General features: G+C 43.6%; 1 protein-coding gene and 1 long non-coding RNA gene across 10 annotated transcripts in view; both read right to left on the bottom strand.

Moving 5' to 3' along the window:
* Positions 1-26,547, bottom strand: part of MAGI2 (membrane associated guanylate kinase, WW and PDZ domain containing 2) — a 1,106,753-nt gene that overhangs the window by 1,023,583 nt on the left and 56,623 nt on the right. The gene's annotated exons all lie outside the window — the stretch shown is intronic.
* On the bottom strand, positions 15,220-24,844 carry LOC135973207 (uncharacterized). The gene is made up of 2 exons (XR_010589950.1): positions 23,442-24,844; positions 15,220-18,817 (listed from the first exon to the last, which is right to left on the bottom strand). It is a non-coding gene; the product is annotated as an uncharacterized LOC135973207 (long non-coding RNA).

Genomic DNA, 26,547 nt, shown 5'->3' with positions numbered 1-26,547 from the left:
GAAAGATAGGCAAACAACAGAGTAAAATGCTGTGGTTTACGCAGAGGATGATGGCAACTTATTTATATAAAGTGAAAGTGATAAGGGTGTTCTTGCCAGGGTGTTCTTGCCTTCTGAGTTTGAAGGCTTTTGGCAAGAAGTGGATTTTCAGCAGCAGTTTAAAAGACCAAAGAGAGGGTGGAAGTCTGAATCACAGAAATATGAAGGCTGTTCCATGGTTAGGAACCACTGATCCCAGGTATTTAAATTCTTTCACTCTTCACTATTTAAATTCTTTCACTCTTCTAAGCTCTCTTCCTGGAATATCTTTTATTGTTGGTCCTCCTCCCTCAGTTATCAAAGCCTCAGTCTTAACAATGTTTTCTCTAAGTCCCACCTGGTCAAAACTGTGTTGCCACTGTTCAAAGTTGGTTTGCTGGGTCTCACAATCCTCCACACATATCACTAAAAAAAAGAACAGGAGGACTTGTGGCACCTTAGAGACTAACAAATTTATTAGAGCATAAGCTTTCGTGGACTACAGCCCACTTCTTCGGATGCATATAGAATGGAACATATATTGAGGAGATATATATACACACATACAGAGAGCATAAACAGGTGGGAGTTGTCTTACCACCTCTGAGAGGCCAATTAATTAAGAGAAAAAAAACTTTTGAAGTGATAATCAAGCTAGCCGAGTACAGACAGACAGTTAAATAACAAGTGTGAGAGATTCAATGTTTGTAATGGCTCAACCATTCCCAGTCCTTATTCAAACCGGAGTTGATTGTGTCTAGTTTGCATATCAATTCTAGCTCAGCAGTTTCTCGTTGGAGTCTGTTTTTGAAGTTTTTCTGTTGTAATATAGCCACCCGCAGGTCTGTCACTGAATGACCAGACAGGTTAAAGTGTTCTCCCACTGGTTTTTGAGTATTTTGATTCCTGATGTCAGATTTGTCAGAAACCTACTGACCGCTACACTTACCTACATGCCTCCAGCTTCCATCCAGGACACACCACACGATCCATTGTCTACAGCCAAGCTCTAAGATATAACCGCATTTGCTCCAATCCCTCGGATAGAGACAAGCACCTACAAGATCTCTATCAAGCATTCTTAAAACTACAATACCCACCTGCTGAAGTGAAAAAACAGATTGACAGAGCCAGACGAGTACCCAGAAGTCACCTCCTACAAGACAGGCCCAACAAAGAAAATAACAGAACACCACTAGCTGTCACCTTCAGCCCCCAACTAAAACCTCTCCAGCGCATCATCAGAGATCTACAACCTATCCTGAAAGATGATCCTTTACTCTCACAGATCTTGGGAGACAGACCTGTCCTCGCTTACAGACAACCCCCCAACCTAAAGCAAATACTCACCAGCAACCACACATCACTGAACAAAACCACTAACCCAGGAACCTATCCTTGTAACAAACCCCGATGTCAACTCTGTCCACATATCTATTCCAGTGACATCATCATAGGACCTAATCACATCAGCCATACCATCAGGGGCTCGTTCACCTGCACATCTACCAATGTGATATATGCCATCATGTGCCAGCAATGCCCCTCTGCCATGTACATTGGCCAAACCGGACAGTCTCTACGCAAAAGAATTAATGGACACAAATCTGACATCAGGAATCAAAATACTCAAAAACCAGTGGGAGAACACTTTAACCTGTCTGGTCATTCAGTGACAGACCTGCGGGTGGCTATATTACAACAGAAAAACTTCAAAAACAGACTCCAACGAGAAACTGCTGAGCTAGAATTGATATGCAAACTAGACACAATCAACTCCGGTTTGAATAAGGACTGGGAATGGTTGAGCCATTACAAACATTGAATCTCTCACACTTGTTATTTAACTGTCTGTCTGTACTCGGCTAGCTTGATTATCACTTCAAAAGTTTTTTTTCTCTTAATTAATTGGCCTCTCAGAGGTGGTAAGACAACTCCCACCTGTTTATGCTCTCTGTATGTGTGTATATATATCTCCTCAATATATGTTCCATTCTATATGCATCCGAAGAAGTGGGCTGTAGTCCACGAAAGCTTATGCTCTAATAAATTTGTTAGTCTCTAAGGTACCACAAGTCCTCCTGTTCTTCTTTTTGCGGATACAGACTAACACGGCTGCTACTCTGAAACCTTTCATTATGCAAGGCACTGCATTTAGCCGTATGGAGTGGAAATCCATCAACCTCATGAAAAAACTCGTACAGATACAGACAGACATCATCTTCCTTTCCAAATGCAAGCAGATGGACATCATACCAAAAGGACTAAAGGTAAAAAATCCATTACAATCTACATATCACACAGACTATGCTGAGAGACTGTGTCACACACTCTCAAAGAAACTGCGAAATCACCTGATCAGCATCCTATACAGCAAACAGGGAAAGATTAAGAATGAGCTCTCAGAACTGGATACTCTCATAAGAAACCAACCTTCCACACAAACTTCCTCATGGATAGACTTTACAAAAACTAGACAAGCCATTTACAAGACAAACTTTGCCTCTCTACAAAGGAAAAAGGACACTAAACTATCTAAACTGCTACATGCCACAAGCAGCCACAACAGTAGTTCCCTTAACCCACCCAGCAATATTGTTAATCTTTCCAGCTATACTCTTAGCCCAGCAGAAGAGTCTGTCCTATCTCGGGGCCTCTCCTTTTGTCCCTCCAGACCCATGAATATGATACAGTTCTGCGGTGACCTAGAATCCTACTTTCGACGTCTCCGACTCAAAGAATATTTCCAACATACCTCTGAACAGCATACTAACCCACAGAATCCTCCCTACCAGCACTCCAAAAAAAAGGATTCTGCGTGGACTCCTCCGGACGGTCGAAACAACAGACTGGATTTCTACATAGAGTGCTTCCGTCGACGTGCAAAGGCTGAAATTGTGGAAAAGCAACATCACTTGCCACATAACCTCAGCCATGCAGAACACAACGCCATCTACAGCCTCAGAAACAACCCTGACATCATAATCAAAAAGGCTGACAAAGGAGGTGCTGTCGTCATCATGAATAAATTGGAATATGACCAGGAGGCTGCTAGACAGCTCTCTAACACCACATTCTACAGGCCATTATCCTCTGATCCCACTGAGGATTACCTAAAGAAACTACACCATCTGCTAAAAAAACTCCCTGACAAAGCACAGGAACAAATCTGTACAGACACATGCCTAGAACCCCGACCAGGGGTATTCTATTTGCTACCCAAGATCCATAAACCTGGATATCCTGGACGCCCCATCATCTCAGGCATTGGCACCCTAACATCAGGCTTGTCTGGTTATGTAGACTCTCTCCTCAGACCCTACGCTACCAGCATTCCCAGCTATCTTCGAGACACCACTGACTTCCTGAGGAAACTACAATCCATCGGTGATCTTCCAGAAAACACCATCCTGGCCACTATGGACGTAGAAGCCCTCTACACCAATATTCCACACAAAGATGGACTACAAGCTATCAGGAACAGTATCCCTGATAATGTCACAGCTAACCTGGTGGCTGAACTTTGTGATTTTGTCCTCACCCACAACTATTTCACATTTGGGGACAATATATACCTTCAAGTCAGCGGCACTGCTATGGGTACCCGCATGGCCCCACAATATGCCAACATTTTTATGGCTGACTTAGAACAACGCTTCCTTAGCTCTCGTCCCCTAACGCCCCTACTCTACTTGCGCTACATTGATGACATCTTCATCATCTGGACCCATGGAAAAGAAGCCCTTGAGGAATTTCACCATGATTTCAATAATTTCCATCCCACCATCAACCTCAGCCTAGATCAATCCACACAAGCGGTCCATTTCCTGGACACTACTGTGCTAATAAGCGATGGTCACATAAATACCACCCTATACCGGAAACCTACTGACCGCTACACTTACCTACATGCCTCCAGCTTCCATCCAGGACACACCACACGATCCATTGTCTACAGCCAAGCTCTAAGATATAACCGCATTTGCTCCAATCCCTCGGATAGAGACAAGCACCTACAAGATCTCTATCAAGCATTCTTAAAACTACAATACCCACCTGCTGAAGTGAAAAAACAGATTGACAGAGCCAGACGAGTACCCAGAAGTCACCTCCTACAAGACAGGCCCAACAAAGAAAATAACAGAACACCACTAGCTGTCACCTTCAGCCCCCAACTAAAACCTCTCCAGTGCATCATCAGAGATCTACAACCTATCCTGAAAGATGATCCTTTACTCTCACAGATCTTGGGAGACAGACCTGTCCTCGCTTACAGACAACCCCCCAACCTAAAGCAAATACTCACCAGCAACCACACATCACTGAACAAAACCACTAACCCAGGAACCTATCCTTGTAACAAACCCCGATGTCAACTCTGTCCACATATCTATTCCAGTGACATCATCATAGGACCTAATCACATCAGCCATACCATCAGGGGCTCGTTCACCTGCACATCTACCAATGTGATATATGCCATCATGTGCCAGCAATGCCCCTCTGCCATGTACATTGGCCAAACCGGACAGTCTCTACGCAAAAGAATTAATGGACACAAATCTGACATCAGGAATCAAAATACTCAAAAACCAGTGGGAGAACACTTTAACCTGTCTGGTCATTCAGTGACAGACCTGCGGGTGGCTATATTACAACAGAAAAACTTCAAAAACAGACTCCAACGAGAAACTGCTGAGCTAGAATTGATATGCAAACTAGACACAATCAACTCCGGTTTGAATAAGGACTGGGAATGGTTGAGCCATTACAAACATTGAATCTCTCACACTTGTTATTTAACTGTCTGTCTGTACTCGGCTAGCTTGATTATCACTTCAAAAGTTTTTTTTTCTCTTAATTAATTGGCCTCTCAGAGGTGGTAAGACAACTCCCACCTGTTTATGCTCTCTGTATGTGTGTATATATATCTCCTCAATATATGTTCCATTCTATATGCATCCGAAGAAGTGGGCTGTAGTCCACGAAAGCTTATGCTCTAATAAATTTGTTAGTCTCTAAGGTGCCACAAGTCCTCCTGTTCTTCTTTTTGCGGATACAGACTAACACGGCTGCTACTCTGAAACCTTACATATCACTAAGTCATCAGTGAACAACACATTCCAAGGCGGCTCCGTTTGTAATATTCTCACTTATCACATCCATGACAACTGCAGACAAAAAAGGGTTTAGTGCTGACCCCTGAGGCAGGCCAATTTATACTGGAAATTTTCTGCTGTAGCTCCATTTGGTTTTGACTATGGTAGTCACTCCTACATCAGTTTTGACTACGGTAGTCACTCCTCCTAATAAAGACAGCTGAAGAACCTGCAAGGAAGCTAAGCGATGAAGGGGAGATAGTGGGATTGAGTGAAGGGTTAAGAATAGGGAAAAGAGCATCATCCCCGAAGGCAGAGTGAAAGGTGCCAGAAGACAGAGAGTTGTTGGAAATAAGAGACTAGGAAGGAATGAGGGAGGTATAAAGGGAAGTCAGCAGGCAAGATGGGACAGCCAGAGATAGGAGGCTTCAGATTGGACAAAGGGCTACAGGAAGCCAGAATTAAAGAGGGTGAGAGCAGTAGATGAAGGGTTCCTTCCAGATATTGTACCGGATGCCTTTAAAGAAGTTGCTCAAAGAATTACTCATAAAATATATATAGTGAAACTAGGAATTTATTTGAATCATTAAATTCATTTTACTTAGAACATAAAACAATTGTTTCATTGGAACGATTTTCTGTCAAGTCCCTATATTAGAAAAGCTAATGAATAACCCACTGTGTTACAAATCTCTCATCCCCCACAATAATCTACATCAGCAATCACTGCTAATAAAAGAGCTCGGGAAAACATCTATTTTCAGGGAAACTATTATCATGGCAAAGTTACTCAGCACAATTTAAATATTAAAACCAAAACAGAAAAGGAATTTTAAAACAAACAAATTGCACATTGCTCAGAGCCAAATGTCTCCAAATCAAGGCAACTATTAATGTTATGAGGAGATACACTGTTGGTCTCTTAAATTATTCCAACCTATTTGCATTTGAGCTTGCAAATGCTCTGCACTGGGGTCCACATCAAAGAAAGAAAGAAAGAAAGAAAGAAAGAAGAACATTTTCTGTTATGATGTGAACAGATTCTGAATAAAGCTGTTTGACTCCTGAAGCATTACATATCTCCATTATTAAACAAACACATGCATAAAATAAAAGCATTAAAAGAGCTAAAACAAGTATCCAGTACAGGAAGCAGAGGGATCAGTCCTCAGCCTTGGGTTCAGAATTCTTTGAGCTGCTGCAAAGCAAGCAGAAAGCTCACCTGCCAACTGAGTATTTCTCCTGACAGATAGGAATTCTTTGAGTGGCAGAGATTATTAGTTATTATTTGTATTATGGTAGCACCTCAGGACCCCAGTTGAGATCAGGACCTCGTTTTGCTAAACACTGTACAAACACAGAGCAAGAGACAGTTCCTGCCTTGATTGTAAACATCATTCACTCCCCCACTCCACATAGTGGGTATATATTGGTGGCGAGGTGATATGACATAATAATAATAATAATTAATAATACCTAGTTCTTATATTGTGCTTGTCATCAGTGGGTCTCAAAGCACTTTACACAGAAGGTAAGTATCATTATCATCAATTCATAGACAGGAAAACTGAGGCACACAAAGATGAAGTGATTCGTCCAAGCAGGCTAGTGGCAGCGCTGGGATTAGCACCCAAGTCTCCTGCGACCCAGTCCAGTGCTCTAGGCACGAGGCCATAGAAAGTGGGAGCAGGTAGGACAAATTGTACAGTGATACTCAAACACCACAGCAGTTTCTGCACAATCACAACAGCCAGCATAATTTAAAACAAGCTTTAATTCCAGTCCCTAGCTAGCCCAGGCTCAAGAAAGTGGAAAGGTGGTTTAGAGTTATCTTTCCCCCACCACAACTTTTTCAGCTGTGTCAACTGTGACCCAGAAGCAACTGTGGTTCCAGCCTGGAAATTTAAAAAAATTCCACTGTGATTTTCTGCTTCTAAGAACATTGCCATGATAAGAATGTGTAACACTGGCTACACCTCTAGCATCTAAATCTAGAGAATATTATCAGGTATCAAAATAGTGCCCGAGGTCATTCATACTGCTCCGAGAACTCCTTCAGAATTGGAAACCTAGCAGTCAGGCTTGTTTAACAATTCAAACAGCGTGAAATAGCCAGAAGGTGCGATTTCTTTAGATTAATAAAGAATAACCCAAAGGACTCTAGAGTCAAAACTAAAGAAACAGTCAAAGCTTCAGCGCTCCATCTCATCAGACTTTTGACAGTACATCCTGAGAGAGACTATTTTTTCTTCAAAGTGACAGAGTTTGAATTTTGTTCACTGAACCAGAAATGTTGTGCAGAGCCAACACTGTGGTTATGTTACCAGTGCTGAAATACATTTTAAATACTGGCAGGATGATACTGACCTCAGAAGGCATGGTATCTTTCAAGTATATATATATGTATATTGCCTTCTATCAAAAGAGACATCTGTATGAATAATTAAAACCTGTATGTGCCAACGTCATCCCTGGTGAAAGTCCCCTGATTTCAGTGGACTTGCACCAGGGATGGAACTGGCCCAATCTACTGACATCTAGTACTCCAGGGCCCTCAATGTGATTTATGTACAGTTACAGGTAGAACAAAGTCAAGAGAGCTTTTTGACTAAATGAACTATTAAATGTGGAAGTCAAATCACAAGGCATCTACCATTCTGTTTACTCTTTTAACCCATGTGCAGATTTTGCACCCATCCTTTTTTCTCTCCCAACAGTTTCTGAAAGTTTTTGCCCCCATTCTAAACTTCATTCCCCGTTTTTTGTCTTTCTCATTGTTCTTCTTCAGAAACCCTTTGGGTGGGTGCAACATCCTAGTGGCAGTTCAGCATACTGCCACATGGGAGAGCTGTGTACAGGCCCTAAACATTGTTATGTGCTCCTAGGTTGGTAGATGGTAGAACCATTGCAAAACACAGTATACTACGTTCCTGGCATGTGGTATTATTCAGGCACTTTTAAACCACATTTGTCAGTAAATAATATAAAAATAAACAATGGTTACTTACTGGAGCTCATTAGAAGTAATTTGGAAATGAATTTTTAGCTGAATTTTATAGCATAATTACAGCTCAATTCATGCCTATACAGTTCATGAGACTGTTTTAAGAACTTTGGCCCAATTTCAGTAAGGCAATTAAAGCAAATGCCTAATTTAAAGATAAAATCAGTAGTGAGTACTCCCAGGCTTAAAGTTAGTCATGTACTTAACTACCTTGTTGAACTAAGGTCTTAGCAAGGGAAAATACAGACATTCTCTAAAAATCCCACTTGTAATTCTCTGGCCTACTCTTTGAAAAAGAGCTATTTCAGAATTTAACAATCAACAGCATCACTCAGCACCTGTGTAATATAAAACCTAAGTGTACACATTCTTCTGGACTGCTATATGTTATGCTGGAGAGACCATATTAAGATGTCCAAAGTTTGGGAGACTAAAGAAAGTTTGGAAGGTTTCATTCCCAAAGGTCCCCCACTCAACAAGTTTGGGTGAAGATGCTTCATAGTTAGATCCTATATAGTTAGGCATTTCTAGGGTGTCCATCACAGAGTAACCCAAGTGCCAAATACAGACTTAATTGTACAACTAATTGTCCACAACACATGATCTCTTTCAACCCATGATTTAGCTGCAGACCTTCTTTTTCTTCTCCTCCTCAAGCCAGCCTCTGTTATCATGGGAAGGCTTGTGAGAAAAGGCATGTACTCTGTAAATGGCCAAGTCCAGGCTCAACCTGATTTCTTCCCATATGGAGCTCTATAACTGGCCCCTTCGACTATGAACATGCTGAGTGTTCCACTCTGGTCTCCATCACTGTTTGGGTTTCCACTGAGCACAATGGCCTTTAAGGTTGTTAGGCCCTAAACCACTAGCAGCCTGTAGGATGTGGATAGGACCATGAATTTGACCCAGTGTCAAATACAAGAATTGGTGCAATGTGCTATATCATTTGTCTTTCTTGCTCTACGAGGCAGGTTGCTGTGCATGTGAGTTTTTCACATAGATGTCACCTTACTGCCCAGGTGGAATGACCAGCAGTAATTTGAACCTGGGGGTAATGAAAGCACTATTCAAAGTGTTTGGGTTCTGCTCTGGCCCATTCCTAAACCGTTTTTAATCACATTTTTTGCATTTGCCAAAATAATACGCTCACCTTCTGTTTTATGCAAGTTGCTGTCAACACATTTCTAGGTTTATAACCAATAGAACACAGCACCAGCTATCAGAGGTAAATAGACACACTATGCTAGACTACCCTAAACTGCTGTATAGGTTGTCTCATTTAATGAATAATGGATCACAAGTACAAGTCTATTTGGAAATTCTCCAGCAAGTCATTCCCTTGCCCTCAGTGACAATACTACTGGGATAACAAGTTACAGCCAACAATGTCACTGAGATCAAAACAGTCTTAAATAATGTTGACTTCTGTATGTTCAGTCAGAACATCAGCTTCTAGAAACAATGAACTGTCACTTAACAAGAAATTGACCTATTTCAGGGTATCAGATCTTTCTTAAGCAAACAACCCAGCGTCTCCAATGAAAACTGTCAAATATAGATACAGACACATTGCAGGTGAAGATTTCTGTAAAAAATACAGAAATGTAATGAAAAACATGGCCTCAGTATTGAATATCCCTTGCTATTATTTAAGTGGCAAAAATGTATTCTGCATTGTACAGGACACAAAACAAGCTTCGCCATGAGGCAGTAGCAATGGAAAAGGAATGTTATAGTTTATTTAGAAATACCAGATGTCCAACAGAACTTACTCCTCACCATCCTGGCTCACCAATGATGCCTGCCTCATTCACCGGCTCCCATAACGCTATGTCTTCACTACAGACTTCTGCCAGCATAGCTGTGTGAGTCAGGGATGTGAAGAAGTAGGATCTCCGACTGATGTCGCTGTGCTGGCAGAAGTCCCTAGTATAGATGCAGGTATACTGACAGAACTGCACTGTTTCTATATATATTGTCTGGTTCGGGTGTGGTGGAATAAACTAATCCAACAACATTGCAGCTTCACCAGTTCAAGTTGCATCCATACGAGCAGTGCTTTAAGCGGTGTAGTATGCCAATAAACCTAAGCAAGCAAAGCACTCTGAATGTAGGCATGGCGTAAAGACTCTTAACACTATCTTCCCCAACCCTTCCACCCCTCCCTGGCTTGGATAAGCAATACTCCCCCTACAACTCCCTCTCCTTCTTGGCTGGCACATAAAGAGTTCCCCATCCTATTTCAGTCTACTTTAATCACTGGCCCATCATTCTATGGGATTAATTGTGGAGTTAAGTGCAACCCAAGGTGAGTAAGGATGTCACTATCTGGCCACTGGTAATGAGAGTATGAGTTTACATAGGCTAACATGAAGGTTCTAAATCCATTAACAATGTTTATTTATATATACAGAGCAATGTGGAGAAGGCAAAACCATGGCCATAGGTTGAAAGGATCAGATGAGGACTTAACTAGTGATCTGTCTTTTTTTGGCTTTATTGGTTGTATATGCACTTGAGTAGCAACCTCACCGGCTTTTTAACAAGGTTTTTTGTTTAGGAAATGCATCTTTGCCTTTTTTTTTTCTAACCTGGAAGTCTCTCTTTGGCTTGGCTAGATTTTTGAAAAAGATAACAGATTACTGCCAAATAAAAAAAATCAGAAATGTAATAGATGTTAAAAGAGACTATGAAAGTTGCTAGTTCGGTAAAAATGGAAGAAATTAAAATTACAAGATTACTTGCCTGGTCCTAGAGAACATCACCCAAAAAGGTATCTCTCCCCTCCAACCCTTGCAAGTAAGCACCATACCTAACACTCAGTGGCCACTGATGAGTTTCTCAAGCCTCAATAAATATTTAAAAATATCTTCCTTCTATATAATGAGCTGTCAAGTCTTTATTATTATTATTATTTGGGAAATTAGATAATAAATCCAGATCCAAATAATGCTATTTCAACTATCCTAGTTTTCAAACCAGAATTTGCTTCCTAAGGTTTATGTGGTATGGAGAACAATGGCAATAGAACTGTATAATATTAACTTCTCCAACCAACCACATATAGAGTATATTTGAGGATAATTAAATTTATCTTGGGATTCTACAAGGTAATTCTTTTTTCACATTTTCTATCTAAACAATATCTCCCCAGGCCATCAACATAAATAAATGTATTCACACACCTAAATTATGTATTACATTCTTTAGACTGATTTACACAGGAAATTATAGATGAAGCCAACAATATAAATGGCCTGTTTTGAGGTTTTGTGCTAAATTCCATAGGTTTATCACTTGAGAGGTGTGGGGTACTTTTTGCCATACTTATTGGCACTAAGCTCAGAGAGTTAATTTCTGACCACAGCACTCTGCACTCTACAGCAGACACCTCAAATGGCAAACTATTTCCTTCTCATCTCCTCGACCTCTACATATCAAATATTTTCATCTTACATCACAGTAACATCAGGGTAAAGCTCAGGTTAGGCCTCACTGAATGTAAGTTCAGACCTCTAGTGGCAGAAATTTACTTGTGTCCACGTTGATAATACATATATTTTAAAATTGGCACACAAAATGTGAGTGGGTGTACAGTGAGGAGGAAACAATCTCCACAGATTCCGAGTGTGGACAGGATTCTCCATGTGTAGAATTCTCCCTTCTTTGAATAGTATTGGGAGGGCAAGTGCCTCTGTGGTACTTGTGGCCCTATCCCTAGACCATACGATAGCCCTCTGTGGTCCAGGGATTCACATGTGGGCACAGGGCAGGTGAGGGAGGGCTGGAGGCTTGGACTGGAGGATGAACTTCGACCTGCATAAGACCTCACAGGGAAATTAAAAATTCATGATGCTTAAGGCAGCCCACTGCTTCCACATTCTCAACTGTGTATGTGTGAAAGCGGGAGAAGGGGCCTCCAAGGCCAATTCAGAGGCACAGGTGAGCCTCCACGTAGTTGACCTTGTGTATGTTGGGTAGATCCATGACTTCTGGGGTCTGAGTAACCTGCTCATTCTGTGGGGTCGGGGACAATTTGGGGAGAACTCACTGATGAGAATGTTTTTTCCCTTTCTCCCTGTCACAGGGTGACTGGCTATGAAGTGGGAGCTGGAGCCAGTACATCTGAACTAATTACCTGACTGATTAAAAGGAAGGTACCGGGGCTTCGTAAGGGGCTGAGCCTCCTAGAAAGGGATTTTTAAGTGTAACTAACCTCAGCTACAGAGGGAATCAGGAAGGAAAATACATACAGTTGGGAGGTCCATGAGGCACCCCTGGAGCTGGAGAGAGCTGGCAGAGCTGGGGCTGAGCTCCTAAAACAAGCAGTTTGGTAAGCCTTCAAGAGCAGCCTGACAATCAGAGAGGCTTCAGCCCAGGAAAAGGGTCCTAGGAATCCCTATGGCTCCCAAACTAAGACAGCTGGGGAAGTAGCCAGGGAGGCTGAGGTTTATGTTTGGTTGTGGATGATTTAAGATGCCTCAAGGGGAGGAACTGTGTTTGCCCAGAGAGAGACTGCGAGAGACTTCATTTGTCCCACTGAGAGGTTCAGAAAAGAGACTACATTTTAGTCATAATGTGCTATAAACTAGCCCCAAGATGGGGTTTATTACATGACTCCGGTCCTCATTGTATGCTGAAGAGCCTGGGGAGAAAGTAAACACAACACAGGCACTGCTGAGCCAGCACAGACCAGTAGGGGGTGCTGCAGAACAGACCTACACATTTAAAAGTGGTAGTAGGACTGGAATCCCAAGTCCTCTTTCAGCAAAGTAGTGAGTTACCCATGGCCAATAGAGGACGCTTGGCTATGGCAGGAGCTAGCAGACATGTGATTGGCCCCTGAGCCAGGGGAACTGCAAAGGTCTGTGAAGAAGTTCGTGGAAATGGAGGGAGTCTTGCAGCTGGTGACAAGATTGCAAGAGCAGCACAGGGTGGCACTAGGTCAGCAGAAGCAGCTACCACTCAGACTTTGCCGGACGGTAGCTAGAGACTTTACAGGCCTTAGGGACTCCAACTTGTTGGGAAATCCAATGGTTGGGTGGGGAGCCCCTGGCAGGGGGTGGCAGAGAAGGGCTCCTGGGTGTAAGTTTGGGGATACAGTTTGTTTTATATGTGGAGAAGTAGGTCTCTTAAAGCTACAGAAAGGGCCCGGGGGCCAGGTGTGCAAAGGCAAAACCCCACGGTGTCTTGGAAGAAGGTGGAAGTCCCATCTGGGGTGAGTCTTCCTATTAGTCTGACAGGAACGTTCAATGGAGGGTTCAACAAGAAACTGTGTTTGCCCCACTGAGATGCTGGGAAAATAGACTATGTTTGTTATTATGTGCTAATAAACTAGCCCAAGATGGGGTTTACTACATGACTCAGGTCCCGATTGTATATTTAAGAGCCTGGAGAGAAAGGAAACAGAGAACAGGCCCCACTGAGCTTCCAGAAACCAGTAGAGGTCACTGTAGAGCAGACCTACACATTTACATCCCCCATCTTGCCAGGCTTTTCCCATCTCCTCCACCTCTCAACAAATAGTTAATCACAGAAAGGTCACACTATACCAAGACTTCATAACTTTTACAAAATACATGACAGTACACTTCCTAGTACTATAAATCAGTATAATCAAAGTTGCAGTTGCCAAATAAATTATGTATGCTTTCTTATGCACTATTCTTCATATTTTTATTGTCTGTTCACTTCCACTACCTGCTAATACACACAGGGTGAAATCCAACCCTGTATGAAGGAAGCAACACAAGGCCTATGCATTGCTAAAGTCCTATGTTAAGAATGTAAGTGGGACTTAAAAGGCCTGAGCTGGCCTTTTGCTCAGGGTGAAATTTACAAAAAATTCAATATTTCACAACATATCACAGTCATTTGTCCAAACTCAAAGTGCAAATTGGCATTTTCTGAATTTTGATTCATCAATAAAAAATAGGATAAATTTTTCACAAAATTATTTTTTTCGGTTTCTTGACCAGCTAATCTCATGAGGTTTTCCTTCATATTAAAAATGTATTACCATGCATTCTGATACTTGTAGAGAGTGCTGGCAGTTCCCCATTCCTTAAATAGAACACGTTGCAAAGATTTTCATCAGCCATCATCTTTAACATCTAACTCTTTTCTACTTTCATCCATGAGAAGTGTTAGCCTAAGCAGTTTGTGGACTGTGGACCAAGGAATGGACTAGATTAGTGTTTTTCACCCCTCTGGGGTCACTCTAGGCAACAAAGGGAGTTATGAGGTGTTGAAAATTTTATTACAATCTAAAGCAAAGAAAATCTCACTCCCACAACAGAATTCTCTGTAAATCTCCCAAAACACACATGCAAATAAATTGTATAGGCTTATCATTGTTATCATTTGTACATTTTTTTATTCTTACCTTTATAGTAAATGTAAGGGGGGTGATGAAAATTTTTTATTTTGAATTTCCTCAAAAGATTGAGGAACATTGGACAAGGTGATCTGTTGGAAGGGACCTCAGGAGGTCATCTAGTCCAACCCCCTGCTCAAAGCAGGACCAATCCTCAAATAAATCATCCCAGCCAGGGCTTTGTCAAGCTTGACCTTAAAAACCTCTAAGGAAGGAGATTCCACCACCTCCCTAGGTAACCCATTCCAGTGCTTCACCACCCTCCTAGTGAAAAAGTTTTTCCTAATATCCAACCTAAACTTCCCCCGCTGCAACTTGAGACCATTACTCCTTGTTCTGTCATCAGGTACCACTGAGAACAGTCTAGATCCATCCTCTTTGGAACCCCATTTCAGGTAGTTGAAAGCAGCTATCAAATCCCCCCTCATTCCTCTCTTGATCTGGAGGTGGATAAGATCATCTAATAGGAGTTTTCCATCACTAAGTTATGATGATGCTGTAATTCCCCTCATACGCTACAAAGATATTTAAATGATGTGTGAAATTACTGATGACAGATTCATTAAGGGCCTGATCCAAAGCCCACTGAAGTGAATGGGAGTCTTTCCATTGACCCCAATGGTCTTTGGATCAGTTTCAGAATGTTTTGAATCATTTCTATCAGAATTTTGGATGTGTCAGAACTGATCTATAATACAAAGAAAAATGATTTGGAACAAATGTGATGAAACACACAAAGCCTAAGTTTAATAAGCATAGATGTATGAAGATACAGCTGTTATTACACATGTAATCAACATTTAATGAACCACGCATAATTCTACATTTAGATTCAAAACATTTTTTTCTGAAAAAGAATAAAAAATTAACCTTACATATTGAAGCAGCCTTTGGAAAATATTTTCCTTTTCAGTGGTAAAAAGAATGTTTTCACTCTTGTGAGCCATAAAATTAAAGATATCTAGATTTTGGAAATAGAGTTTTGATTTATTGAGACACTAGGAACTGCCATGTTGGTCAGGGATACCCAACCCTACTTTATTATTAAATTTCATACGCAATATAAACATTATAGTACTTACCCAAGCTGCGATAAAGTGTTCTGGTTTTCATTATGGATGTCAGATCGAACATTCTCATGTAACAAAATATTACATCAGAGCATATTAGAGCCAAGAATGTAAGGCTAGGAATCAGAAAAAGAAGTATAGTCTCATACTGGGCTATCTATGCTCATGTTCTGTACCTGGTGTTTTATTTTCTGACTACTCCAAATATAATACTCTTCAGGGCAGCAAGAATTAGAAGTAAATTCACATCTCCTTGCACAAACGGAAGTGAGGTTTTACCACTTCATCGATCAAGTATGTAAAGCATAACTAGACAAAACAGAGAATAAAACACTGCAGAAATGAAGAATAATATTCTAATTCTTCAATGTTATAAGAGGATGAGTGCCACAGCCTCCATCAGCTGTAAGTCACAGGGGCCAGGGTGTCAAACAGAACTACAAGGACTTAACGTACCTTAAATATGTAGGGTCAGATTGATATAAATCAGTGTAGCTCTACTGAAGACAATTTATATCAACTGAGAATCGGGCCCGTCTTAGAAAACAGAGCTGTAAATCCTAGATCACTGAACAATAGCATCACAGCTGTTGATACTAAATACAGTGGCAGTCAAACTCTGGTAACTTAAGGCAAATCTAGAATGAGTGGTATTGAAACTAGGAAATTTCTGAGTAGGGACAGAGATAAAAGCACAAGAGCAGGGAGATTAAGCTGAGGAAAGTGGCCACAGAAAGTGATTGAAAGGTTTCTTCCAATCCAGTACTATCACAGTTATATTACAGGAAAGGACAAGAGGTAAAGTGAGCCCCAGACAATTTAGTGTATGGGGGCCTGGAGTGGTGGAAGAAGGCTCTTTCAGATGAGAGCTTGAAAACTAAGGACCTATTTGTTCTGCATGGAAATGAAAGATGCAGGGGAATTTTTTAGAAGAATAAGAGATTGTTCCAGTGTCCTTGGCCACAAAATTCTCCCCATTGCTGTGCAATGCACTGTGCCTTTCATCCCAGAGATGGCTGCATTTCACTGGTAGTAAATGTATGCAGCTTATGAAGTACTTAGGAATGAAAAGTTCTATTATTAATAAAATTATCACGCTTACAATGATGAGCAGAGAATATGTGAGTTTGGGGTTTGCTCCATTGTATCTAGCTCAGTATGTTATGCCTGGCTTTTTTCACTCATCTCCTTGGTGCTTTTGTTAGCTGGCAGCTGAGACCAGTTCAGAGCTCAGCAATGAGAAAGCCTAAACTGTAGGTTGCATAAACCATTGCATACCTACCCTGGTGCTGTAAAATCAGCGGGAAGGTGTCCAGAGGGACTATGTTCACTTGGGAAGATTTTCCTGCAATATTCCCTCAGGGAACCACATAGGATACCTTAAAATCCTGTGACTTTTGGGGATTAACTAGAAAAGAAAGCTGCAGTTCGGTAGTATGCCAGACCCTCTGCTTCCTCCTGCTCCATCCTTCCCCTAGCCGGTGCAACCATGCAGATCCAAGGGGAGCAGGCTGACAAGAACGGAATCTCCTTTAGAAACACTCCTTGCCTTGTCATGCCTTCTCCCAAATTAGATGGCCACAACTCCAGGGATTCAGGTCAGAGGGAATGCCAGTATTGACGAGCTCAGAGAAGAGTTGGGAGCTTGAAACCAAGTGGTCTCCCACATCCTCAAATTGATTCCATCAGCTTCTGCTCCCCTCTGTTTGTGTTAATGAAAGGGAGCATACAGGCCGCTACTGTCAATAACTCAGCTGGCTCTGGGTATGGTCACTTCGCAACCCAATGAGTTCGGCTGGGCCCAATAAACCCTCACTAAGTGACTGTGCTCCCTGAGTGGACAGAAGGGCGAACAGTTCCCCATTTAAGGTTGGCAGCAACAGCAGCAGAGATGCTGCTTGTTGCATTCCACACCCGCAGCTGTGCAGACCTGCTTCCTGTTCTGGCCATTGCTCCAACTTATGCCTGCTCCAGCTCCAGCTCCTGCCCTAGTCCCTACCTTCTTCAGAACTCCCGACTCCTGTCTCCAAACATTGGCTTGTCTCCTGACAATGACTCCAGTTCTGCCCTTTGGTTCTGTTCTGGCTCCTGACTCCCGGCTCTGACCACTGGCTTGTCTCCTGACCACAACTTTGGCTCTGCCCTCTGATTCTGCTCCAACCACTACACTGGACTCCTGTTCCAATCACTAAGTCGCACCGCCTACTCCCCGGCGTGTTATCAGTACAAAATTTAATGGACGTGGAGTACATCTCAGAATCTCAAGGCTGGATGGACAAAGGAAGTGTTTGTTCCCTTCCCTCATTTGGAATGATCTTTCCAGTTTAACTAGCATAAATGCCTGGAACGTATTAAAAACAAAGATCTCAGGCACTGTGGCAATTGGCCGTGCATGGTGGTACTGTATATTTGACCTCCACATTGTTCCCTTTCACGACGGGATGATGACCAGAGTGGTTGAAAATGGCAAGATATTAGACTCCTTTCTGGTTACCAGTGGCACCAAACAAGGTTGCATACTGGCTCCCATGCTCTTTTTCCATCTTTTTTGGGGGGCTAAACTTATGGATGCATTTCATGACATTGACAGTGGAGTATTTATCCAGTTCCACATGGATGGGAAGCTGTTCAATCTGCAATGCTTCTGTGCCCACACGAAAGGTGGCTGATTTACTCATTAAGGAGCTTTCATTTGCTGATGACTGTGCATTGATTGCTCGGTCAATTAACGACATTCAATTTATAACTGATAACACTTAACTTGTGCAATCATTTTGGTTTCACAATCAGCCTAAAGAAAACTGAAGTACTGTACCAACTTGTGCCAAGGGATGCTTCTGTCTACCCATTATTAAGATCAACAGTGCTGCTGTCAAGTCCATGAAGACATTCCGTTACCTAGGGAATATGCGGTTACAAAAAGCCACAGCTGATGATTACCCATTGCATAGCCAAGACCGGCTCTGCATACAGAATGCTATCACACTGCCTATGGAAAAATAAGCACTAAGCTATTTATCTATCAGGCAGTTGTGCTTACAATGCTTCTATATGAGACATGAACAACATATCGCCACCACATTAGAAAACTTGCTTAGTTCCATATGCATTGCTTTCAGTCAGTTTTTGGGGTCAAATGGTAGGACAGGATTCCCAGTATTAACTCCCTTCATTGTTGTCGGATGTCTTGCCTTCCAGGCATGCTTATGAAAGCTCAGCAGTGTTGGTCTGGGTATCTTGTTTGTATGGCCTATTAGAAGATAGAAAATGGTCAGATATTTTGAACGGCCTACTAGAAGATATTTTACTGTCAGACAAAGCAAGGCCTCTGTTTCATGGTGGCCAGTACAAAAAATATAAAGACACTCTGAAGACAAAATTGAACACGTCAGGTTGACCCAGCAACTTGAAAGCACCAGTCTATGACAGAGCAAGGTAGCAGGAGATTTTTTCATGTGGCCATTAACCACTTTGAAGCAAGGTGTATTAACATCTTATCTGAAAAGTGTGAACAGCACAAAGGAAAGATACAACTACCTGCAATAGTCATGGACAATACTGTCTGTCCCACATGTAACTGGATTTGCAATTCTCACATTGCTCTGACCTCATATATATGTGTTCATCAGTAGTCTATGCGGAATCCTTGTATGTCAACATCAATACGAGATTCTACCCTCATCATCACCTGACTGAACATATATGCCTGGCATAATTTTCTTTCCCCAGCACAATCTTAGCTCTCCATCTGCTAAGGCACATATGTGGAATACAAGAAATGACAAGACCCCAAAATGAGGGGCACAAAAGAATTATTCATGAGGGAAACTTAAAATGCCTTGGGATTCATGTGTTTAGTGTAAATAATTCTTTTTCATAATCTCAACTTTATTACTCTTTATTCTGCTGTAAGTGATTTTCAACAATGAAAGTGAGGGGACACCAAATTTGGGTGGAATGTAGGTAACTCTGGAACTAACATGAGGGACATTTGATAGGTATGAGCACAACACATGGATCACCGTATCTGACTGGTGGGTACATTAAGCATCTTCTGTGTCTTCACCCTTCATTAGTAAGGTACATCGGTCATTATCATGTACAGATATATTTAATCATGACACATTTCTGGAGAAGAACCACATCAGGAGAAAGAGAGAAGCACCATTCGTCAAACAGCCCCAATTCACATTGTAGACTTTTTTCTTTGGTGATGACTTTACCTTGTAAATAGCTTCCATACAAGCAGGGTGTAAATCCTGACCCAATACTACTTAGGGGCTTAACAAATAAATGGACATATTCATTTCAATGGGAGTGCTGCCTGAGTAATTAAGTAGGTTGAAAAACTTTGAAATGTTCAAATTGCTGATGAAAAATTTAAAAATAACTGCATGCTTCCACCCATTTTTCAACCCATTCCACTGAGGGCTACTGAATTGATCATTTACTTCATCTACCAACGAAGTCAATTTACACCAGATGAGGATCTCGCTCATTATTTCTTTAGAAGGCTGTTTCTGTTCATCTGCTAGTTATAGCTAAACCGCCTGCACTTTGTGACAGACTGGGGAGCTGGGCGAGCAGCGGGAAAGAAGGTGAACAAAATCTTCCAACCTGGAACAGAAATTCTTGACCTAGAGAGAATCTAGTAGAGACCCTGCATTATGTACAGAAGTAACATGTCTAAGCCCCCAATTTAGGAAAATATTCCTATTCAGGAAAGTATTTACATATGTGCTTTTGTCTTGAACTGGCCCTTAAAAAGGTAAATCAATACTCAGGAGAACACCCTACAGATTCTATTCTAAAATTAACCAAACAGATCTGATCTGCCAGTAACAGAAAGGGGAGAAAGCAGATATAATTCTAACCTATTAACTATGGATGAGTCCCAGGCAGTAACTGCTAGGTTAGATTAAAGATAAGGAGAAAGATTTCACTACAGGTAAAAATGGTGGAGAGACATTTAAAAGCTTTTATGGAAAAAAATATTCATGTCAACTTGAAGTGAATGTACCTTAGATTAAAGTCTAAAAATGTCTGAGAACTGCTTTCTTTGTCTGTAATGGGAAAATCTCCTTAGAGATAGGTGACAATTGGTGAGGACATGGAAATTCTAAAAACTTCCAATAACAGTTATTCAAAAACATTTTATTTTTGAGAAACTCACCAGTGAAGAAGTTTTAGTTGTCACTGGCCCTTTCCAGCCATTTATTTTTATTTTTAAACTGGAGCATAAAGTCTGTATTTTCAATTTCAGTCTGTCAGGTTCTGATCCCAATATAGAGGGACTTCCCTGCCCACCTTAAGAAGTTAACTCTCTTGGTTAACTCTCTCTTTATATGGTTTTCAGGTATAGCACAGAAGAGACAACTCCTGCTGGCGAGTAGATTTCCAAATCTACCTCACCAGGAGCAGGCGACTGCTCTGATACCCAGAGTTTTCATAAAGACTCAATGAACTCTGGAGGTGCATGAGGAGTTAAGAAGCCTGATTTCATTCTTTTCTGGTTCTAGTTCTCTAATTCCTTTAATTTAAATGTTGTGGATAGTCTTATTTTCATGTGGCGTTTTTCCCTTTAGCGGCTGAACTTAGACTTCCCTTCTTTCTTGTGTGTCCTCTGGCATCTAGAGATAGGAGTAATCCAGGCCAAGGAAAGCATCCCTGGTGACCCAGCCAGATCCCTCCATCCCTCATTCTCCACATAATGGAGTCGGTGCCTTGGTGATGTACCCCTCACCACCACCACTGCAGGGGAAGGAGACCCAGAGGACCAACAGCAAGCTTTTAGGCTTTTAGGGGAGGTAAGTGGTTTTCCTGGGGTAACTGGCCTTGCTTTTCACATCTCAGGAGTGTGGGAGATGTTGCTGAGGCAGCAGTTGGGCTGCTATAACAACTCTCAGTACCGTACATACATGGGGGGCACTGGAGGGGCCATGCATGTGTGTGTGTGAGACCATCCATGTGCCTCCTAACTAATCTTTGATTTCTGTCCTTTGAATCTTCCAGGTGGATCCTCACGGGGCAAGAAAAGCTAATGACGTTTTTTTAACAGTTGTATTCGTCCATCTATTTCTGTGTCTTGCTTCCCTGTTCCAGGATTGGGAAGTGCCAGAGCTGAAATTAGTTACCTGCTGCCACACCTGAGCTCTCAGGCTGCTGATGGTGGTGGTGGTGGTGGTGGTGGTGGTGGGGAGATCAGTCAAGTGCTACCTCTGCTGCCCTGGGGCAAAGGTATCACTGAAAGGTTGGCAGGAGCATCGTGTGATTGCCCTAGGAGCATTCACTGCACCCTTACAGCTGCTATGCCCATGCTCCCTGCTCACACTGTCACTGCAAAGGTGATAGTAGTGGATGATATGGTGGCTGGTCTTGGTTAGGGCAAGTGAAATCCCAATCGTGGTGTGAATATCTATTGGTAGCAATTGTGCATGTGGATGTAGGGTGTGTTGCACTGTCAAAATTCTCTGCTGTGGACAAAGCCTCAGAGAACAGAAGCCAGCTAGCTTGCTCACAGTGAGCCTTATCCCTCTCACACCAGGCAGTACTTCTGCCAAAGGCCCCATGAGCTCAAGTGTCCCGTGGGGCAACAAATCTGGGAGGTGATGAGCCTGTGGGCAAACACAGCACTAACAGCTTCCTCCCGTCATTTAGCTGGGTGGGAGAAAGAGGACAGATGCCATGTTAGAATGGAGCTAGGCTCAGCAAGGGCATTCTTCTGTGCACTGTGTCATTCTTCTCCGCTCAAGACATCCACTCACAGAGGTGAATACAGCTATCAAATTCATATGAATTGTAGAGGTGGGCAAGGTATCTAAAATCAGACTGTTCCCCTGATCATTCACAAAGCTGCTTGTCTCCTGGACCTAGAGGAAAGTATGAAATATGCACATAAAAAACCCTAGCTCCTCTTTTGTTTAAAATATGCTTCTTTTTGCACTGGGTTATCCATTTTGATAGCTTCAGCTTCTACTCATTTTCATTAATATACTAAACTGCCTAATGCTCTGTGTTCCCTTGAAATATTGCTTTAACGAGCACCTGATATGCTAAGTGATATAATTTATCACTGTCAGGCATGTGGAATTTTGGACACACTATCTCCAGTGTAATCTCAGTTTTTACATGACTCCTCTTACTTGTATAAGAGAATTTACGATCTCTGTGCCCATAAAAAACACAATCCAATAATCTCTCAGTGATTATTCCTCTACATGGCAGGGCAATACCCCCCAGCCTCTTGGCCCCAGGTGCAGAGTGCCTTAAATAAATAAATGAAGATATCCTATCTCCTAGAACTGGAAGGGACCTTGAGAGGTCATCAAATCTAGCCCCCTGCCTTCACTAGCAGAACCAAGTACTAATTTTGCCCCACATTCCTAAGTGCCCCCCTCAAGGACTGAACTCACAATCCTGGGTTTAGGAGGCCAATACTCAAACCACTGAGCTATCCCTCCCCTTGCTTGCACCTATCCAGCTGCAGTTCTGATGCTCAAGGTTTGGGGTCAGAATTCAGGGAACCCAGGTAGAGGATGAGCACCACTCTTTAAAGTCACAGGGACTGTTTCAGAAAGGGGCTCCCTACACACAACTACCCAGCAAGGATTGAAGGAACTGGCACACTCTGACGTAATCTCTTTCAGATCTAGGGCCCTGATCCTGAAAAAACATTATGAAGGTATCGAATTTAAGCACATGAGTATTCCCTTTGAGGTGAAGAGGGTTCCTCACATGGTTCAAGCTAAGCACACGTTTACATGACAAAATTAAAAAGCAGCATGAGATTCTCGGACAAATAGTGGTTTCTTCCACAGTTTATCTGGACTACGGGGCTGAATGTATATGATCAAGGTGTGTGGGGGTTTACTTACGTTGTTCCATTGAAAAGATGTGTCCTGTTTCCAAATACAGGCAGGCTTGGAGGTCAGTCTGATATCTCCCGGGAAGGAGATCCACAGCCACAGTCTCTTGCTGAGACCATCCTGCCTCAAGTTCTGTGGGATTCCCTCTCTTAGCCACTAAAGAACTCCAACATCTCTCCAGGTATTTATAGCACACTAATCACTGTGGTATCCAGACACGTGATCTCCATATCAAGGCTCTTTCCACAAGTAATTCATCCAGTCACCCTGTTGTAGATTTCTGCCACAGTAATAGCTCCAGATGCAACAGCTGCAGTTTTTGTTCCAAAAGAGAGTGCAGCCAATATTTCCTCTCATCCTCCCATGCTGCACTTCACATGGGTAATGCTGAACAGCAGGATATATATTGCTTTTTCAACACCCTTTGGAAACTACTTTAATTAGTAGCCATAAAAAGGACTAAAGTAGCAATTTAACTAAATAATGCATGTCACTCATCAAAAAAATATGAATTGTCTAAAAATGATTCGAATGAAAGCTTTTCTCTTCTTTATCACCAGGAAGGTTACTTAGCTATCTGTAAGGAATCTTCACATACAAGCTAAAGGCATCACATTTCCTCAGCGAGTTAGAGAAGCCAGAAAGGTGCTCTAATACATCTCATATTGTTCCACTTTACTCTGCCAAATGATTTAAAGGCGATCTTGATTAATTCACGTCCTGCTAGTCCTGCAAGGTGCTCAGTGCTCTCCACTCCCATTAAAGTTAATGGCGGCTGAGGGCACTCAGTACCTTGTAAGCATTGCTTTGCACCTTGCAGGATCAGTCCCTTCTTTTCTGGGTTTCCACTAACCCAAAAAAATGGTCCCAGGATCGCTGCTATTTTTCTTATTTTTACATACATCCCAGCTGATTCAGCTATCTGGGTGCTACTAGCCACATTTGGAAGCAGACTGAAAAAGCTCTTCTTCCTCTGATTTAACTCATTTCCTTACAGCGACTAACACTTTTCTTATCGTATCTGAATTGAAAAATGCTAAAACAAAGGGGTTGTCTCCTGCTGTTTTGTTTTTATAATAAACACACCACAGGCCTAGATCCTCAGCTTGTGTAAATCATCAAAGCCTAGGGTTGCCAGGCGTCTGGTTTTCGACTGGAACGCTCAAGCAAAAAGGGACCCTGGTGGCTCTGGTTGGCACTACCAGCTGGGCTGTTAAAAGTTCGGTCAGTGGTGCAGCGGGGTCCTGGGGCTAAGGCAGATTTCCTACCTGCCCTGGCTTCGCACTACTCCCGGAAGCGGCCGCCAGCTCCCTGTGGCCCCTAGGCGCAGGGAGGCTCCATGCATTGCCCTCGCCCTGAGTGCTGGCTCTGCAGCTCTCATTGGCTGGGAACCTCAACCAATGGGAGCTGCGGAGGCGGCACCTGCAGGTGCGAGGGCAGCATGTGGAGCTTCCCTGACCGCCCAAGTGCCTAGGGCAAGGGTCGGCAACCTTTCAGAAGTGGTTTGCCGAGTCATCATTTAGTCACTTTAATTTAAGGTTTCGCGTGCCAGTAATACATTTAAACATTTTTTAGAAGGTCTCTCTCTACAAGTCTATATAAAATACAACATACTGTTGTATGTAAAGTAAACAAGGGTTTCAAAATGTTTAAGACGCTTCATTTAAAATTAAATTAAAATGCTGATCTTAAGCTGCCAGCCTGCTCAACCCGCTGCCAGCCTGGGGTTCCGTTCACCTCAGCTGGCAGCGGGCTGAGTGGGGTCTGCAGCCAGAACCCCAGCTGGCAAGGGGCTGGCAGCCAGAACCCCAGACTGGCAGCGGGCTGAGCGGGGCCGGGGGCCGGGACCCCAGACCGACAGCGGGCTGAGTGGGGCCGGCACCCCAGACCAGCAGTGGGCTGAGCAGCTCAGCCCGCTGCCGGTCTGGGGTTCCATCCGCTGGCTCCTGCCAGCCAGGGTCCCGGCTGCTGGCCCCGCTCAGCCCTCTGCCAACCTGGTGCTCAGGGTGGGGGGTGGGGATGTGGGGGTTGCAAGAGTCAGAGCTGGGGGTGTGGGGAGTGCAGGAGTCAGGGCAGGAGGGCGTGGGGGAGGCTGGGTACGTGTGAAGGGTGCAGGAGTCAGGGATGGGGTTGTGGGGGGGATGCAGAGGGCTGGTGTGCAAGGGGGTACAGGGGTCAGGGCAGAGGGCTGGGGGCATGTGAGGGGTGCAGGAGTCAGGGCATGGGGTGTGAGGGGGTTGGGTATGTGTGGAGGGTGCAGGAATCAGGGATGGGGTCATGGGGGGGATGCAGGGGGATGAGGTGCAAGGGGGGTGCAGGGTTCAGGGCAGAGGGCTGGGGGGGTGAGCTGAGATCAGGGGGGTGCTCCCAGCCCCCTGCCCTGAGCGGCTCACGGCAGGGGTCTGGAGGGATACGCCCCGCTCCTACCCCCTTCCCCAAGGCCCCGCTCCTGCCTCTCTTCCCCGCCTCCTTACCGGTCTGAGCAGCAAGGGCGCTGGGGCTGCTCTTCACCCCTCCTTCGCAAGGGCCATCGGCAGCAGGGAGAGAGAGGAGGCGGGGCTCCATGCAGCACGCTGGGGGAAGAGGCGGGGGAGGGCGGTTCGGCAGGGGGCTGAGCGGGACCCCGGCAGGCAGCAGCATGCCATTAAAAATCGGCTTGTGTGCTGTTTTTGGCACGCGTGCCATAGGTTGCCGACCCCTGGCTTAGGAGCTGCAGGGACCTGGCAGCCACAGTAAGTGCTACCGGAACACTGCACCCCAACCCCTTGCCCCAGCCCGGAGTCCCCTCCCACATCCAAACTCCCTCCCGGAGCCCACACCCCCTCACACCACAACCCCATGCCCCAGCCCTGAACCCCCTCCTACACTCAAAACCCCTCATCCCCAGCCCCACCCCAGAGCTCACACCCCCAGCCATAGCCCTCACCCCCCCACGTCCCAACCCCCTGCCCCTGCCCAGAACCCTCTCCTGCCCCACAAACCCCTCAGCCCTGGCCCCACCCCAGAGCCTGCACCCCGAGCTGGAGCCCTCACCCCCTCCCACACACCAACCCCCTGTTCCAGCCCAGTGAAAGTGAGGGAGGGTGGGTAGAGTGAGCGACAGAGGGAGGGGGAC

This window comes from Chrysemys picta, chromosome 1 (assembly GCF_011386835.1).
Source record: "Chrysemys picta bellii isolate R12L10 chromosome 1, ASM1138683v2, whole genome shotgun sequence".
Lineage (NCBI taxonomy): Eukaryota > Metazoa > Chordata > Testudines > Emydidae > Chrysemys > Chrysemys picta.
The sequence above is the reverse complement of the archived record's forward strand: the minus strand, read 5'-3'. Positions and strand labels throughout refer to the sequence as shown.